Source organism: Mustela nivalis (assembly GCF_964662115.1).
Source record: "Mustela nivalis genome assembly, chromosome: 14".
Taxonomy (NCBI): domain Eukaryota; kingdom Metazoa; phylum Chordata; class Mammalia; order Carnivora; family Mustelidae; genus Mustela; species Mustela nivalis.
In genome coordinates, this window is record NC_139033.1 from 65915256 (window position 1) to 65932626 (window position 17371).

The window sequence follows — 17371 nt, forward strand, 5'->3', positions numbered from 1 at the left end:
CAGTTTGAGTCCATCCTACTCAAGGCCAAGGACCCTCTTGGCTGGTCCTGCAGATACCATGTCCATGGCGGCTTGGAAGACAAGGAGAGAGCCTGTGGTATTGCCATTTATAGGAACTGTATATTTGGTCTCATCCCATTTCTGTCACACAGCTCCTAAAACCCCGGGAATTTCCTAAATGATAAGAGTGCCAAATGTGCCTTTTGTTATATTAATGAGGTTTCTCAGAATGCCCCTAGGTCACCCAAGGGGGGGTGCCCAAGCAACCCACCCCAGTGAATATAGGGCTGGAACTTTCAGTCCCACCCCCTAACCCTCCTAGAGGGAAAAGGGGCTGGAGGTTGAATCAATCACCAATGGCCAATGATTTAATCAATCACACCTGTGTAATAGAGCTTCCGTAAAAACCCCAAAGGACAGAGTTCAAAGAGCTTCAGCGTCGGGGTCACATGAGCATCTGGGGAGAGTGGAGCACCCCGAGAGGGCAGAGCAACTCCACGTCCTTTCCCACACAGCTGGTCCAAGGCATCTCTTTCATCCTGAGTTGCATCCTTTTATAATAAACTGGTCATCTAGTAAATAAAATGTTTCTCTGAGTTCTGTGAGCCGATCTGGCAAATTAGCCAAACCCGAAGAGGGCCCTGCAGGGACTTCCGCTCTATCACTGGGTAGGTCAGAAGCGTAGGTGACAAGCCTGATGGGGTGCTGGGGTCTGAAGTGGGGTTGGGGCAGAGTCTGGCAGGACTGAGCCCTTAATCTGTGGGACCTGATGCTGTTTCTGAGTAGACTATGTAAAAACTGAGTTGAACTGTAGATGCCCAGTTTGTGTCCAAGAGTTGCTTGGGTGTGTGGGGGGAAACCGCACACACTGGAACCAGTGTCAGAATTGGAGATCCCATCACAAATGCCCAGGAAGGGGAAGGGGGATGGAGAGGTCCCAGTTGCTCAGGTAGGATGCAGGGGCCTGAGGGCAGTGGGGTTCCAAGCCAGCTCAACGCCAGCCAAGTGCAGCTCACCAAGCTGGAAACCCCAGGCTCCTTTGCTCCGCTCCCCAGGCTGTAGCTTAGTCCCAAAACCCAAAGTTCTGTCCCTGCTGGGACTAGTGCCCTGAGCGTGAGGAAATGCAGGGTCAAGAAACAGAAAAAAACCAGCAAGTGGTTGCAGCAGCAAGTGAAAGGACCAAAAAAGGTGCTACCTTCAAGTAGGATCGGTTGAGTAGCATCACTAAGATAATAGTAAGAAGGAGAAGGAGGAGGAAAAACTAGCATTTACTGAGGATTTAGGTGTGCTTATATGTCTCAGTAGCCTTTACCATAACCCTGGCCTATCGGTACTAATATTATCTCCGCTTCATAGATGCAGAAACCGAAGTTTGGAGAAGATGCAGAACATGTCTATAGTCACACAGCGAGTAAGTGACGAGCCACATCTGTCTGATTCCAAAACCTGGACTTATATGCAATTGGTGACCCTGCTGTTGGGGACAGCTAAGGGGACCAGAGGACTAAAGCTGGGGGGCTTGGTCCTTTCTTTGAGAAGGCTCTCCTCCTTGGTGGTTCTCTCCCTGCCAGAAGTTCCTGCACAGCTGCTTTTCCAGCCCCTGGAAAAGCCAGAAATGAGAGGAGTATAAAGAGTTACCTGGCTGCCAGATTCTTTGCCCCCATCTCTGGGTCAGTGTGTCCCTGGCATTGTGACCCTCTGGGAGGTTTGGCCCGCTCCTCCCAGACTTCATCTTCATCCTCTCCACCACCCGCCCGGAGCTGGAAAGCTCCGTCCTCGCCTTTCTCTTGGCCTCCCAGGGAGACCTGATGACGACCAGGGTGTCCTCCAGCCCCATGCTGCTCAGAGTGTGGCCCACGGCCAGCCACTGGGACATCATCGCTGGAGAGCATCTCAGAAATGCAGAACCTGGGTACATGGGTGGCTCAGTGGGTTAAGCCGCTGCCTTCGGCTCAGGTCATGATCTCAGGGTCCTGGGATCGAGTCCCGCATCGGGTTCTCTTCTCAGCAGGGAGCCTGCTTCCCTCTCTCTCTCTCTGTCTACTTGTGATCTCTCTCTGTGAAATAAATAAATAAAATCTTTAAAAAAAAGAGAGAGAGAGATGCAGAACCTAAGGGCATGCCTGCAACCTTCTGAGTCAGGAATGTTATTTGAATCGATGACTCAGATGTCCATTAAAACTTGAGAAGCACTGGCCCTGCCCATAATATATATCCTTTCTCCCATTATAAGCGCGTTGCCAGCATTCTTGTTCATCCTATGGAAACCTGATTGCAAGCAAATTTTAAGTCGGTGTTTGTTTCCTCTCTCAACATCAGTCTTTTAGCAGCTTCATCCCCAGCTAAAGGAATTCCAGTCCTGCTGGACAGCCTGCTCTACACTCTGGAATGACACATCAATGGTGGCCAAACCATCTTTACAGAAAGCCAAGCGTGTTTCTCTTGCAATGAACTATATATTTTTTCCTTGCCATGATTACGGACCAGTTTGGGGAGCCAAATAAGTATGTTCAAGTAGCCAAATTACCGTCTATTTGTGCAAGCCTATCTTCTATGGGATGACATGTCGAGTAAGAAATTTCAGCATAGATCACATGCTATTATGCCCCACATGTTCTCCAAAGTAAGAAATAACTCTTAACAAGAACAGAAATAATGGCCAGGAGTGTGGGTGGCAAGGGGTCTGCACAAAAAATGCCTTGAGGAGACATTATGAGTCATGGTCTGACTGCTTAGGATGAATCCCTATGTATTTAGAAATGAACCCACTCTCTGTTATCAACACACCCATTATTTTCCTACTGTCACTGGAACCATTTAGGAGCAAAAAAAAGAAAAAAATCCTGGAGTGAAAGAATACAATAGCTAGTGAGACCTTATAATTAAAAGGTATATTTGCCCTAAGGCGCGGGGGAGGAAATCAGTACTAAAAGGAAATAGCTGAGTGAGAGCAGACTCTTTGTCCATTATGTATTATAAAAGGGAAATTAAAATCTGGCATGCTCTCCACAGGCCTTGGTGCTTGGTCATTCTGCTTGATGTTGCGTATCGCTGGAACGCTTCACTTAGAAAGAAAAAAAATTCAAAAATCGAGCCCCACCAGCTTACAAAGCTTGAATGGTTTCTGCAAGATTGCAGCGTACTTCCCGAAATGACTCAAAGATATCATTTAGCATGGTAAGAAACATTTCTATAGGGACACAGAAATGTTTCAGGCTTTGGAGAATCATTCAGGAAGGTGAAATAGGTCTTGACGGTTCATTCTAAGTGGCAACCAAACGTATGACTAGACTGAAAACAGGTTTTATTTTACTGTTTCATTAATATATTGCTTGTACTCATCTACAGCCTTTTTGTTTAAGAAAAAAAAAAAAAGGTGGAGGTGTGCTTGAGTGGCTCAGTGGGGTTAGGCATCTGACCCTTGATTTCGGCTCGGGTCATGATCTCAGGGTTGTGAGATCAAGCCCCGAGTCGGGTGGCATGATCAGTGTGGAGTCTGGTTGAAATTCTCTCTCTCTCTCTCTCTCTCAAATAAATAAAATGATAGATAGATAAAATCTTTTCTAAAAAGAAAAAAAAAAAAAGGGCCGGGAGGGTTATAAAGCTCTAATTCCTAAAGGATGTAAAGAAATTAATAAAAATGAAAAACAAACATAAAGGAGTAAAAGGAAAAGTATTGTTAGGGACGAACTGTTAAGCCCACAGTGAACTTAGCACACAAAATGCAGGTCATTACGTTCTACGTGCTTGCACAACACCGCCAGAGAACTTTGCCTCTACTAGCCAATGTAAAGAGGGAAACCAGACCCCAGAGTCCATATGCTTTGTTTCTGGTTTTTAATTCCACTTAGTAATACAACAATTTGGGGGACTAAAAGGATTTCTCAAATGTATCCTCACAAGGGAACACTGTGGAAAGTGAGAGACAACATCCCAAGCAAAGGACAGCAGTTACAAGCCAACACCCACAGCAGCCTGAGAGCTTCAGGGAGCAAGATTTCAGGGATGGGGATGTGAACAGGTGGTGGGTTGGGTAGTGGTCCTGTGTCCCCGTGGGGACTGTTGGGGTAGGGAGGCACGCATACACGGGAAGAGATGGACAAAGCAGGCAGGAAAGCAGCGTCCAGGACTGAGTGTCTGGCTGGCCAGGACAGTAAGGAAAGGAGTTTAGACAGGGCATGTGCAAAGCCATAGCAACCCCACTAACTGGGACAAGCTGGGGCAGCCCGGGTTGTCGGACCCACCTGTCCTAAACACCAGGGTGTTCAGGTCCAGCCCTGCCCAGGCCTGAGCGGCTGTGAGGGAGATGCCCTCACCCTGAAATGCAGGAGTTTGCAAAACTGCTGCCCTCCACCCTGTCTCCCTGCCCTCACTCCCCAGGCCATGGTGACGCTAGAAAGAGCCTTCCATGCCCTTCAGCTCATCTCTGCCGGTCACGTTCTCACTCCCTGCTAGCTGCCCCAGGGTTCAGCCACCTGTACCCTCAGGCAGGGACTCCAACCTGAATTCTGCCCCCATCTAGAGATTCAGATCTCAGTTCTCTCCGGGGAAAGCAGGGGGGTGGGGCCTCTCCCAGCCCCCAGGCTCCCTGGCCCGGCCCGCCCCCTCCATCTCTCCCTGAGCTCAGGACCCTGTGTGCTTGTTACAGGCCCTGTGGGAGGGATGAGGGATGAGAGTCTGGGAGCTAGGACAGGGGAGAGGCAGGGGAGAGAACCAAATGTTCCGCTCCGGTTATTCTACGAGGTCGAGAAACAACAAAGGTAAACATACCATCTTATTGCTCAGGGTGCTTGAAACCTATGGAACAGAGCATGTCACGGAGAATGTACTGAGTCAGGAACTCCTCACCTGCAGAAGGGCTACTGGGGTGTTTTGAGAGTCAAAGAGAGAAGTGCAAGCAGCCCAGGGGCTGTTGAGTCAGAGAGACACAAGCCTGAAGCATCCTTGTCCATAGGCTACTCGGCCAAGGAATCCACCTGTATAAGCACAGTGGGAACTGAAGGACCCCTGGGACCTGGGGAAAGTGGGCTGGCCCCTCGGGTCTGGAGGGCACTGCCTCCGTCCTGGGGAGGTACATCGTCCACACTGCCTGCACCAGGAGGCCAACCGTGGGTCCGGCTGTGGCCAGGCAGACAGCCTGCTCTTGGTGGAGCTGAGCCTCCTTGGGGAGCCCTGACCTTCCCAATGGGCTCTACAGGGCATCACTCTGGGGCTGGGTGGTGACAGGGACACACATGCATAGCACCCTTCCTGAAGGCCGGCAGTGACCACGAGAAGAGGTATTGGTTTGATCATAATTAAGCTTTTCTCTAAAGGAAAGAAACACAACGGGAGAATGTAAAGTCAAAAACCAAAAGTGAGGTGAAACATGGAAAGTGGAACAGGGAAAGAAGGGGCTTCCAGAAGACAAAAGTAAAGGAAGGTTGTTTGGTTGCATGGGGCGGGGGACAGGCTCCACAGTCCCTGGGAGGAGGAGGGAGTTGGGGGCTCTACAGGGCTAGAAGACAGCTGGCAGAGGAGAGGGGGCATCGGGCCCAAGGACTCCCCTGAGACATTGTATTTAACTCGAGATTTCATTGGAACCATAGTGAAGAATTTGTGAAATTCAGTTTTTCCTTAAATATGCTTGCCAATAATAGTAATAGGACAACTGCCATGATTTAAAGCCAAAATACGCCTGAAATCACAGAAGTTTCACAAGGGAAGAAACATAAAATAGTTTTCAAGATTAGCTAAGGAATAAAATAGGCTCTTTAAAAAAAATCAATTTCCATTACTGGGCATTTTTCTGATTCTGTTTGCTTTTAAAGATCTCTGGCAGGCCGACCTCACTCGGGAGGAAATGGTCAGAAGTCTGTATTGGGGGATAGAGGGTAAGTAAGCTTTCCCATCAATACCTCAAATCTCACCAGGAATGATTGTTCCTTTTGTCTTCTCTATACCAACTTTTCTTTTTTTCCTCAAAAAGGAAGTATCTTCTCAATTAACTCTATTATCTTTATGTAAAAGTTCACTGAAAAAAAAAAACAAAATACAGACATAATAACTCACATGGCCTGAGCTCTTACAGCATGGGAGGTGTAATTCTAAAAGTTTTCTTCTAGGGGCACCTGAGTGGCTCAGTTGATGAAACATCTTCCTTCAGCTCAGGTCATGATCCCAGGGTCCTGGGATGGAGCCAGAATGGGGCTCTCTGCTCAGCAGGGAGTCTGTTTCTCTCTCTCTCTCTCTCTCTCTGCCTGTTGCTGCCCCTGTTTGTGCTCTCTCTCTTAAATAGATAAAATCTTTTTTAAAAAATAAAAGTTTTTTTCTATATTACCTTCTTAATTCCTCCCAACAACCCTACAAGAGTGGTACTACATTCATTCCCAAATTTCAAAGGAAGAAACTGCCCTGGTGACATTAACTAGGGGGTCCAGGGTCATGCAACTTGAAAGGCACGAAGCCAGATTTGTACCTAAGAAATAATCCAGAACATGAATATGTACTACACTGCAAATGGGACTTACAGGGGAAAGTCAAAATCACCAATAATCCCACCATCCAGAGAAGAGCATTCTTCGTATTTTAGATTCTTTTTTTACTTTTTTCTGTGCTTATATACACAAAGCAAATGAAGTGATACCCTACAATACACACAGCTGACATAATAGTTTGATTTCTCTTCTTCACAACTTAGCACAGACACAGCGTGTCCATAAAGACCCCGTCAGCGACATCATTCTGATGGCTGACGATCCATTGCGGGAAGCAGTCCCCTTTTATCAGATGTGAGATGGTTTCCCAACTATGTTATATGAACAATGCTCCCAAGAATACCCTTGCTCAAATATTTCGAGCATTTATCTCATTGTTTCCTTAGGATAAATTCCTAGCAGTAGTTCCATGACAAAAATAGATAGGGATTTTTTTTTTCAACGCAAACATTCTTGGAGGATAGACCATCAGCAAAGAGTTTCCAGAACTTGACTGTGAACATATTTACATACTTCACTCGCTCAGAAGAGATAAAGCAGTGTAAGCTTTTTGGAAGCGCAGAAAAGGAGGGAAGCAAGGGTGTCAATAATGATTTCTCTAAGTAATAATAATAAGCCTATGCCACACTGGTCTCGTGCTTTGCCAGGGTCAAAGTACGTTCACGTACAGCATTCACAGGTGTCTCTAGCCATAGGCTGTGAGAACTCCCCACACTCAGGGGAAAGGAACTGATTTCCCAGACATTACTTTATGTAATAGTGTTTAAATATCTTGGAATGTATTTACTTACATTCGTTATCAATGCTATTTGAGATAGTGATTCAGAGAGCCAAACAAAGTTGGCATCTCAGGGATTCCCATCTGTTGCTCGGGTCGACTCAACTTCCTTGAGTTTTTCACATGTAAAGTGAAAATTCCAGATTGCCAGCCTCTTCCTAATGTATAAACTCCTTAAAAGGCACTTCAAAGGAAATTAACATGCTTAGGTTACTAGGCAATTAACATGTGTAGGCTAGGGGTGCCTGGGTGGCTCAGTGGGTTAAGCCTCTGCCTTCAGCTTAGGTCATGATCTCAGGGTTCTGGGATCAAGCCCAGCATCGGGCTCTCTGCTCAGCAGGGAGCCTGCTCCCCCCGCCAACCTGCCTGCTGCTCTGCCTACTTGTGATCTCTCCCTCTGTCAAATAAATAAATAAAATCTTTTTTAAAAAATGTGTAGGCTACTACATAAAGAATAAAAAATTATCATAAAGAATAAAATTGCATCCCCCATAGCCCAGGAGATTTTGTTGGTCCCTTTTCTACCCACTAAAAAATGATTTGTTTTCAAAAGTTGAGTCTCATGATTGTATGCGTCTGTTAATAGAATATTTATAAATTACAGATTTGTTCTGAGTAAGATCTATGTCTTCTAATGATGTTACAGCTATAGAACACTTAAATGGTGTTGCAAGGAAACACAAATGTCATAAATGGAACCAACCATCTAGTTAATTACAGAGCCAAGGCTGGTCTACCCTATCCTAGAGATTTGGTCTCACAGCAACATACTTCCACTAGTACCGTACCCTGGGAAGTTCGGACTGACCCTGAATTATCCTTGTTTCATTCTACAGTCACTCAATATATTTATTGAGCATCTGCTATGTGCTGAAAACTATGCAAGATGCTGGGAGCAGGACACTACAGTGAACAAAATAAGACAAGGACCCTTTCTGAAGCTTATGGTCTAGGCAATTCCTGGAATCTAAAGTTTTGGCCAAATCTAAGAGTCATGCACTTTTTGGATGGAACTATATCCACTCACAGATACAACTGAGTCAGACTTTTAGGGACATGCTCTGCAAGGCGTCCCTAGAACCAATTTAATCTCCAAAGCACCTTAGCCCAAGAAAAGACAGAAACCAGCCCAGGCCTTCCTCCCATCTGAGTCAGAACTGGCAAGGGCTATAAAGAATGTTTTGGATTCATCTGCCGAAGTCTCATAAAAGTTAAAAAGAAGGCCGGGTGGGGGTTGGGGGGGAGGATCCTAGGCCTTTTACATACTAAATTCGCTCTCAGATGGTTGGATACTGGATTTACCTCTGGCTGCTGGGAATTCACCAAATATGCTGAGTTCATGAAAAATGAAGTAAAGTGATGGTACATTTCCGTGTGACCTATTTTTTCTTTAAAAGTTATAATGCTGTTTCCTTTGTTACTCTTAATCTGAGAGCATTAGAACCGTTTCCTGAATTCTCTACTTACTGTATTCTGTATAAGTTTTTCCTCGTGTTTGCTTGTGTGGATATCTATAGGGTGCTCAGAGTCTCCGCCTAAACCCCCTTTCTTCCCTGTCTTCGTTTGTCTCTAAATCCAGCTCTGAAACAAAGACTGGGTGCAGGTAGCTCGTGTGTGCACAGATCTCAAGAAGCATAAATGGGAAGCCAGCGGGCCACAGAGGAGGGAAAAAGCCAGTGGCTGATATGTTAATGGCAGATTCTTACCACGGCCAACTGGGGCTCAATTCTGATGGAGACATTCCAAAGAATTGTTCCTTGGAGAGGCAGGGAAATGGGGAATTTCCACCAATTTTTCTGTTCCTCCTGGGTTGAGGGTTGCCCTGGGGACATTAAATCCTGTATGCCCTAAATGGTCTATATGCAGGCTCGGAAGCTGAACTCATTATTTAGCCAGATGAGATGAAAGTTTCCTATAAAACACTGTGTTCTGATTTTAAAACTGATAAGTATCGAATGAAATTGAACAGCCTGAGAAAATACCACTGTCTCCAGTGAATCACTGAAACTTCCTCTGTTTGTCGCCTCGTAAGGGGGACACTGTCCTTCAGGACTGAGTCCTGAAAGTGATGCTTTTATTTGCCAAACTGTATTGTCCGAGAAAAATGACTACGAAAACCACTGACTGACTAGTCCAATGGCAGATAGAGAAAAGTGACGACAAAAGCTGTCAGACTACAGTGCATCGATTCAAATGTCAGTTCTCAGTAGCTGGGAAAAAAGTGACGTGCTAATAGGTTTAGGGCCTAGAGTGTACATCCCAACCATACTTCCAAAAAAAAAAAAAAAAAAATTTCACACTTCCCTACATCTAAGGTCTGTAGGTCACTATTTAGTTATGAAATCTAACCTCTCAGTGTCAGTTTTGTGGCTAATTCCAGCAAAAAGAAGAAAATACAGAGGCTTTTCTGGGATTTTTAATACTCTATAGCACCGTATGCAGTGTTTTCTAGAGGAGCAGAAGCAATGAGTCTCTTAATAATGAGCATTTGTTGTTGATACTCACTTTATTTTACTAAATAAAAATTTATTTCAAAACCACTGGCCTAAAGAGGTTTAAAAATGAAGCAGTTCACTCATTCAAACCTATAGGGTAAGTAAAATTATTATTTTCTTTTTAAAGGAGGAAACTGTGGCACAGAGCACTCAAGCGTGTTGCTCAGGGTCACACAGCAAGTAAGCTGTGCACCAGGGCACAAAACAGCATAGGCCGACTCCAGGATCCACCATCAACCCCCACTCAGAGCAGCCTCCCCAGCTGGTCAGGTGTTGGGTGAATACAATCTTCATGCAGAAGGAGGCACAGCTAATGTCTGTCAGCAACCAGCAAGTTTCTAAATTGTTCCCACGTTGGTATTTTTTTTTTTAGTTGAACTGTCTTAAAGATTTTTCAGTATATCAAAAGAGTCCTTTTAAAAGGTAAGTTTTTTGTTTTTTGTTTTTAAGTAGCTTTGAGGAGAAAAAGTAAATCCAGCAGACCTTGGTATTTGATGGGTTAAAATTCCCAGCTATCTACAAAAATCTTCAGTTAAATAACTGGTATAATAGGTAAATTCTGGTCATTATTGGCAAAATATCCAGTGAGTTAAGGACAGACGTGAGTTATTAGCAGGATAAGACTAATTCATAGTTGAAATTGGACTCATAGAGTCTTTCAAACCATGAAGGATCTTCCTGAATTATCTCAGATGAAAATTGTTAGTGAAAATATTCTTAGGAGAGCAATAATTTCAGACAACATATGATTTGAAGAGGTGGACAGTTGTTCTATCACCAAAGTATCCCCAACCAAAATGAACATAACACACTCCTTTGAAGACATCTTAGTATCATTTGATTTCCAGTCCGTGGGCTGCATTGTCTTTTTTTTTTTTTTTTTTTTTTAAAGATTTTATTTATTTATTTGACAGAGAGAAATCACAAGTGGGCAGAGAGGCAGAGAGAGAGAGAGGAGGAAGCAGGCTCCCTGCCGAGCAGAGAGCCCGATGCGGGACTCGATCCCAGGACCCCGAGATCATGACCTGAGCCGAAGGCAGCGGCTTAACCCACTGAGCCACCCAGGCGCCCCTGCATTGTCTTTTTGATTGCGCTCAATCGATACTATTTTAGGAGAAATTTTTTTCTTTCTTTTCAATTGACGTATAGTTAACATACAACTTTGTATCAGTTTCAGGTGTGCAATATAGTGGCTCAACAATTCAATGCATGACTCAGTGCTCATCACTGTAAGTGTACTCTTAACCCGGTCCATCTATTTTACCCATCCCTCCCCCCACCTCCCCTCTGGTAACTATCAGTGCAGTCCCTTCAGTTAAAAGTGTGTGTTTTGGTTTGTCTCTTTTTTTCTTTGTTTATTAGTTTTGTTTCTTAAACTCCACATGTGAGTGACACCATATGGCACTGTCCTCCTCTGACTTATTGTGCTTAGCACAATACCGGCTAACTCCATCTATGTTCTTGCAAATGGCAAGATTTCATCCTTTTTATGGCTGAAAAATATTCCATTGTATATATATTGCATCTTCTTTATCCAATCATGGATCAGTGGGCACTTAGATTACTTCCATAATTTGACTATTGTACATAATGGAGCACTGGGTATTAGATGTAGACAATGAACATGGAATACTATACCAAAAATTAACGATGTATTGTATGGTGACTAACATAATAAAAAATAAATAATGGGGGCACCTGTGTGGCTCAGTTGGTTAAGCAACTGCCTTCGGCTCAGGTCATGATCCTGGAGTCCCGGGATCGAGTCCCACATCAGGCTCCCTGCTCGGTGGGGAGTCTGCTTCTCCCTCTGACCTCTCCCCTCTCATGGTCTCTCTCTCAAATAGATAAATAAAATCTTTAATAATAAATAAATAAATAAAGCAAGCTATAATAAACCTAGCAGTGCATATAGGTTTTCAAGTTAGTGTTTTCATCTTCTTTGGGTAAATGGCCAGAAGTGAAACTACCAGATTATACGGTAATTCTATTTTTCATTTCTTGAGGAACCTCCATACTGTTTTCCAGAGTGGCCCTTCCAGTCTGCATTCCCACCAATAGTGCATGAGGGTTCCTGCAGCCCCATCCACCAAGAAAAGCCTCTCGAGGACAGCACCTCGCACATCGATGCGACCTCAGCCCCAGCAGACGGGCTGAGGGCAGGCATCTGGTCAAACGGTATTTCCTGTATGAACCATACTGTGTGCACCACTATGGCGAGCAGAACGACTGGCTTAAACATCAGTATTAACACTCTTACCAGTATCCGTGTTAATGTTGCTGTGGATCTCCTATTATGAATCAGTTACCAGTCTTTCCTTACCTGACGTTCAGAAGTTCCTCCCCACATTTCTTCTCTCCTCATTGCTTTGAAACTCTTCAGATTAGATTTCTGTACTCCAAGCTTCATTTCCGTTCCCATTCTCTCTTAACCTCCCTGCAGTCAGGCTTTCAATCCTGTCTCATCAAAGCCACCAGGGACCTCCACATTAGCAAATCCAATGGTGAATTTTCAGTCATTACAAGTCATGTTACTTGACACAGCATTTGACACAATCACTCTCTCTCTCTCTTCTTTTTCTTCCTTGAAACACTCTCTTTCCATAAACTCTTTGTTGATGTGTATCTCTCCTGAGGTGTACCTCACACACCATTCAATTGACTCATCTAAATGTACAGTCTAAAGGCATTTGGTGTGTTCACAAAATTGTCCAATCAATCACACTCAGTTTTCATCTGGCTCCCCCAAAACAAGGCGTACCTCCCAGAAGACATTCCTCAATTCCCTCCGAAACCCCCAGCCCTAGGCAGCCACTGAGCTATGATTGTTCTGCAATTAAAGAGTGGCCTGTCTGTACATTTCCTACATTGGACTCATATGATGCATGCTCTTTTGTGACTGGCTTCTTTCAAGCATCACGTGTTTAAGGTTTACCCATGTCATAGCATTAATCAGAAATTCACTCCTTTTTATTGTTGGATAATATTCCATTGTGTAGATATGGATATTTGGTGTATTTATTCATCAACTGATGGACAATTTGCATTGCCCCACTTTTTGGCTATTACGAAGAATGATATAATGAACATCAATGAACAAGGTTTTCTGTTTATGTATGTTTCCATTTTTCTTGAAAATATAACTAGGAGTGGAATTGCTGGGTAAGATGGTAAACCATTTTTTTAAAATCATTTTATTTATTTATTTAAGAGAGTGAGAGAGCACGTGTGCATGCATACAAGAGCTGGGGGAGGGGCAGAGAGGGAGCAGCAGGTTCCCTGTTAAGCAGGGATCCTGATGAGCAGCTCAGTCCCAGGAACCTGGAATCATGACCTGAGCTGAAGGCAGATGCTTAATTGACTGAGCCATCCAGAAAGTACCATACCCTTTTCCAAAGCAACTATGCCACTTTACTTTGGTACTAACAATGTATTAGCGTTCCAATCTCTCCAGAGCCTCACCAATACTTTATTACCTCTTTCTTTGATTACAGCCACCCAACTGAGTGTAAAGTGGTATCTCATTGTGGTTTTAACTTACATTTCCCTGATGGCTAATGATGCTGAGCATCTTTTCATATACTTATTGGCCATTCGTGTATCTTTAGACAACTGTCGGGGCACCTGGGTGGCTCAGTGGGTTAGAAAACTGCCTATTCAGATCCTTTGCCCGTTCTTTTTTTAAATTAGGCTCTTTGTCTTTGTATTATAGAGCTGGAAGACTGCCTCCCTTTTGATATACTTTCTTCACTTAGCTTTACGACACCACACTCTTGTAGTTATCTTCTTCCCATCTATCATTTCACACTAGTCTTCTTTACTGGCTCCTTTTCTTTTCCAGGACTTCTTAATATTGGAGAGCCTATGGCTCAGCACTAGATCCTCTTCCCTTCTCACTCTCATGCAGTCTCATGGGTTAACACAATCTACATGCCATTGATTTCCAAATATCTATTTCAGCAGGAGCTTCACCTGCATTAGGCAGCTTTGGCCAATGCACTGGGGAAGCACTCTCTGCCCTGAAGGCCCAGTGTGTCACAACCCCTACTAGGTGTCACTGAATCAGGAGAAGTTCCTTCTGGCTCCAGAGGCAGCAGCACAAATGAGAACCAAGCAGGAGCCCAGGGACCAGATGAACACAGCAGACTATATAATATGCACCAGCTGAAAACCAAATATTCATTAGAATCACAGGCTGCAAAAGTAAGCCAGAACCCACGTATTAAACCTAAACAGTGACATCTGCTAAGCTGGGAGATTTAAATAGGATTTAGAGTCACCTAACATAATATTTAAAATGTCTAGAACACAACTGGAAATCACTCATCATACCAAAAATCAGAGGAAAATACCAACGTGAATGAGAAAGAACAATAAACAGACCCCAACAAAAGGTGATGAAACAGATGATAGAATTATCTGACAAAACCCTTAAAGTATCAAAATGCTTCAGTGAGTAAGTACAAATATTCTTGAAGTAAATTAAAATATAAAAAATCTCAGTCAAGAAATAGAAGATATAAAAAAAACTAAGTGGCAATTATAGGAATTATAATAACTGAAAAAATACAATAACTAAAATTAAAAACTCACTAAATGGGCTAGACAGGAGAACATGAAAGAGAAAGGAATCAGGGAATTTTTTTTTTTTTGAATCAGGGAATTTCAAAATACAACAATACAATTACCTAATCTGAAAAAGAGAGAAAATCAACTGAAAAAAATAAATGAACAGAGCCTCAGAGACCTGTGGAACAATAATAAAAGATCTAACAATATCATCAATATCCCAAAGAAAGAGAACTTGAACTCATGGAAACAGAGGTATGTATTTACCAGGGGCTAGAGAGTGGGAGAAATCAGGAGATACTGCTCAAAGGATACAAGCTTTCAGCTATAAGATAAATAAGTTCTGGGTTTCTAATGTACAACATGGTATCTATAGTTAATAGTACTGTATTATATGCCTGAAATTTACTAAGAGACAAGATCTTAAGTGGTCTCACCACACACTCACAAAAAAGAACATGAGGTGATGAATGTGTGAATTAACCTCCTCATGGTGATCCTTTCACAAAGTATATGCTTATCGAATCATCACATTATACACTTTAAAACACAGACGATTTTACTTGTCAATGATACCTCAATAAACGTAGAAAAGGAAGGAAGGATGTTTGTTTGAAAATAGCCCAAAGATGATGAAAGGTATAAATACACAGATCCAAGAAGCTGAGAGATCCTGAATATAATTCCTAAAGAAATCTTTAATAAGTCTCTCTTCCAGCCCAGCCAGCTTCCCAGACCCATATCTCCCAGTGTCTAGTCCATACTTCCAATGCGATGTCCAAACAGTATTTCAGTGCTTGTTTGTCCACTCTGTCCCCCAGAGTCTCCAACATCTCTGCAAACAACAGTTCCAGTTATCCCAGAACCGTCTCTTCTCACACTTCACCTTCAATCCACTAGGAAATCATGGCACCTCTAGTCTCAGAATAGATCTGGGACACACCCCTTCCACTGCCCCTACTTGCATCTTTCTTGGGGATTACAGTGACAGTCACTGGCTTCTACCCTTGCCCCCTGATAATTCTCAACAAAATAGAGAAATCTTTTTAAAGATTTTATTTATTTATTTGACAGAGAGAAATCACAAGTAGATGGAGAGGCAGGCAGAGAAAGAGGAAGGGAAGCAGGCTCGCTTTTGAGCAGAGAGCCCGATGCGGGACTCGATCCCAGGACCCTGAGATCATGACCTGAGCCGAAGGCAGCGGCTTAACCCACTGAGCCACCCAGGTGCCCCGAGAAATCTTTTTAAAATTTAAATCATATTAAATCATTCTTCTTCTTGAAACTCTGTAATGACTCATCTCTCATTGGAGCCCATGTCCTTATCATGGCCTAGGAGCCCTACTTGATCTGGCCCTGTCTGTTCTCTCTCTGGCCTTTTCTCTCACCACTGCCCTCTCCCTGACTTTGGCCCAACCACCCTGGCCTCCATGCAGCAACTTATACCTTCCAGACAAGCTCCCACCTTAGAAAGGCTTTGCAGGGTGTTCCCTTTGTCTGGGTGACTGAAATCTGCATGATGAATGCCTTCACCTGTTTCTAGTCTTTGTCCATTAAGCTCTCTCCTGACAGTTCTGCCTAAAACTGCAAACCCTTCTTGTCCTAGCCTCATGATCCTCTTACCCTGATTTACTTTTTTATGTTTTCCATAGCTGTTATCAGCTTCTAACATATTATATTTAGTGATATATATTTTTGTTGGCTGTCTCCCATGAGGGAAGGACTCTCCATCTCTTCATTCTTTTATGTAATGCAAATACCAAGAACAGTGCCTGACGTATAGAATAGGCAATAAATAAGTACTTGTTGAAGGAACAGGGTGAAACAGATAGGAGGCACTCCCTAGTCTGAAAGAGGAAAGAAGGTGCATTCATTTTTCTACTGCTGCTTAACAAATGAAAACAAATTTAGTGGCTTAAGACAAAGCCATTTATGATCTTTCAGTCCTATATTTCAGGAGTCTGGGCATGGTGGCTGCAATCAGGCATTTGCCAGATTGCCTGGAAAGACCCATTTCCAAGTTTGTTGTAGGTTGTAGGACTGAGGTTCCTGCTTTTTTTTTCCAGCTGTTGGCTGAGGCTGTTCTCTGCTTCTAGAAACCATTCTTAGGTCCTTGCAATGTGGCCATCTCCAAAGATAGTTTATAACATGGCATCCCTTCAAGTTCAGCAGGAAATTTGATCATGCTTCAGATCTCTTCCTTTAGGTAGGGCTCAGACCTTTTTAAGAGTTCCCCAAATTAGGGAGGAATCCTCCAAGATAATCTCTCTTTTGATCAGCTGACTTGGGATCTTAAACACATGTTCAAAATCCCTTCATTTTTGTCACATAATGTCTCCTTACCAAGGGAGTGACTTCCATCACAGTCCTGCCACACTGGAAATAGAGGGGATCACAGTGGGCATGTACACCAAGAGGAAGACATCCTAGGGGCCCTCTTAGCATACCACAGGAAGACAGGTCTGAAGTTGTGCTTTCTTGTGCACAAGCTGGCCAAACAAAGTGAAAAACTATGGTAGTCAGTGGTCATAGAATCAGGATTTCTGGGAAAGAGAATGCTATAAAAATATCTTAGTTATCCCCATGTTCATAACAGCATTACTCACAAGAGCCAAAACATGGAAGCAACTCAGGTGCCCCTTGACAGATAACTGGATAAATAAATGTGAGACATGCGTACAATGGAATATTATTCAGCCTTAAAAAGGAAGCAAATTCAGACACACACTGCTGACACAGACAAACCCAGAGACAATAGGCTAGGTGAAGTAAGCCAGTCACTAAGGACGGATACTGTAGGATTCTACCTCTATGAGGAGACTGGGGTTGACCAATCCACAGAGACAGTAGAATGGTGGTAGTCTGGGTCTGGGCACAGAGTGCCAGTTTTGGTGACTGGTTGCAAACAATGTGAACTTGAGGCTACTGAACCATACGGTTAAACTCATCTAAGATGGAGAGGGCCTGCATGGCTCAGTCGGTTAAGCATCCAACTCTTGCTTTCAGTTCAAGCCATGATCTCAGGGTCATGGGATCAAGCCCTAAGCGGGGCC

At 43.6% G+C, this 17371-nt stretch overlaps 1 protein-coding gene across 2 annotated transcripts in view; it reads right to left on the reverse strand.

The window, feature by feature from the left end:
• The window catches only part of LAMA3 (laminin subunit alpha 3), a 261415-nt gene that overhangs the window by 215851 nt on the left and 28193 nt on the right, over positions 1 to 17371 (reverse strand). The window lies entirely within an intron of this gene.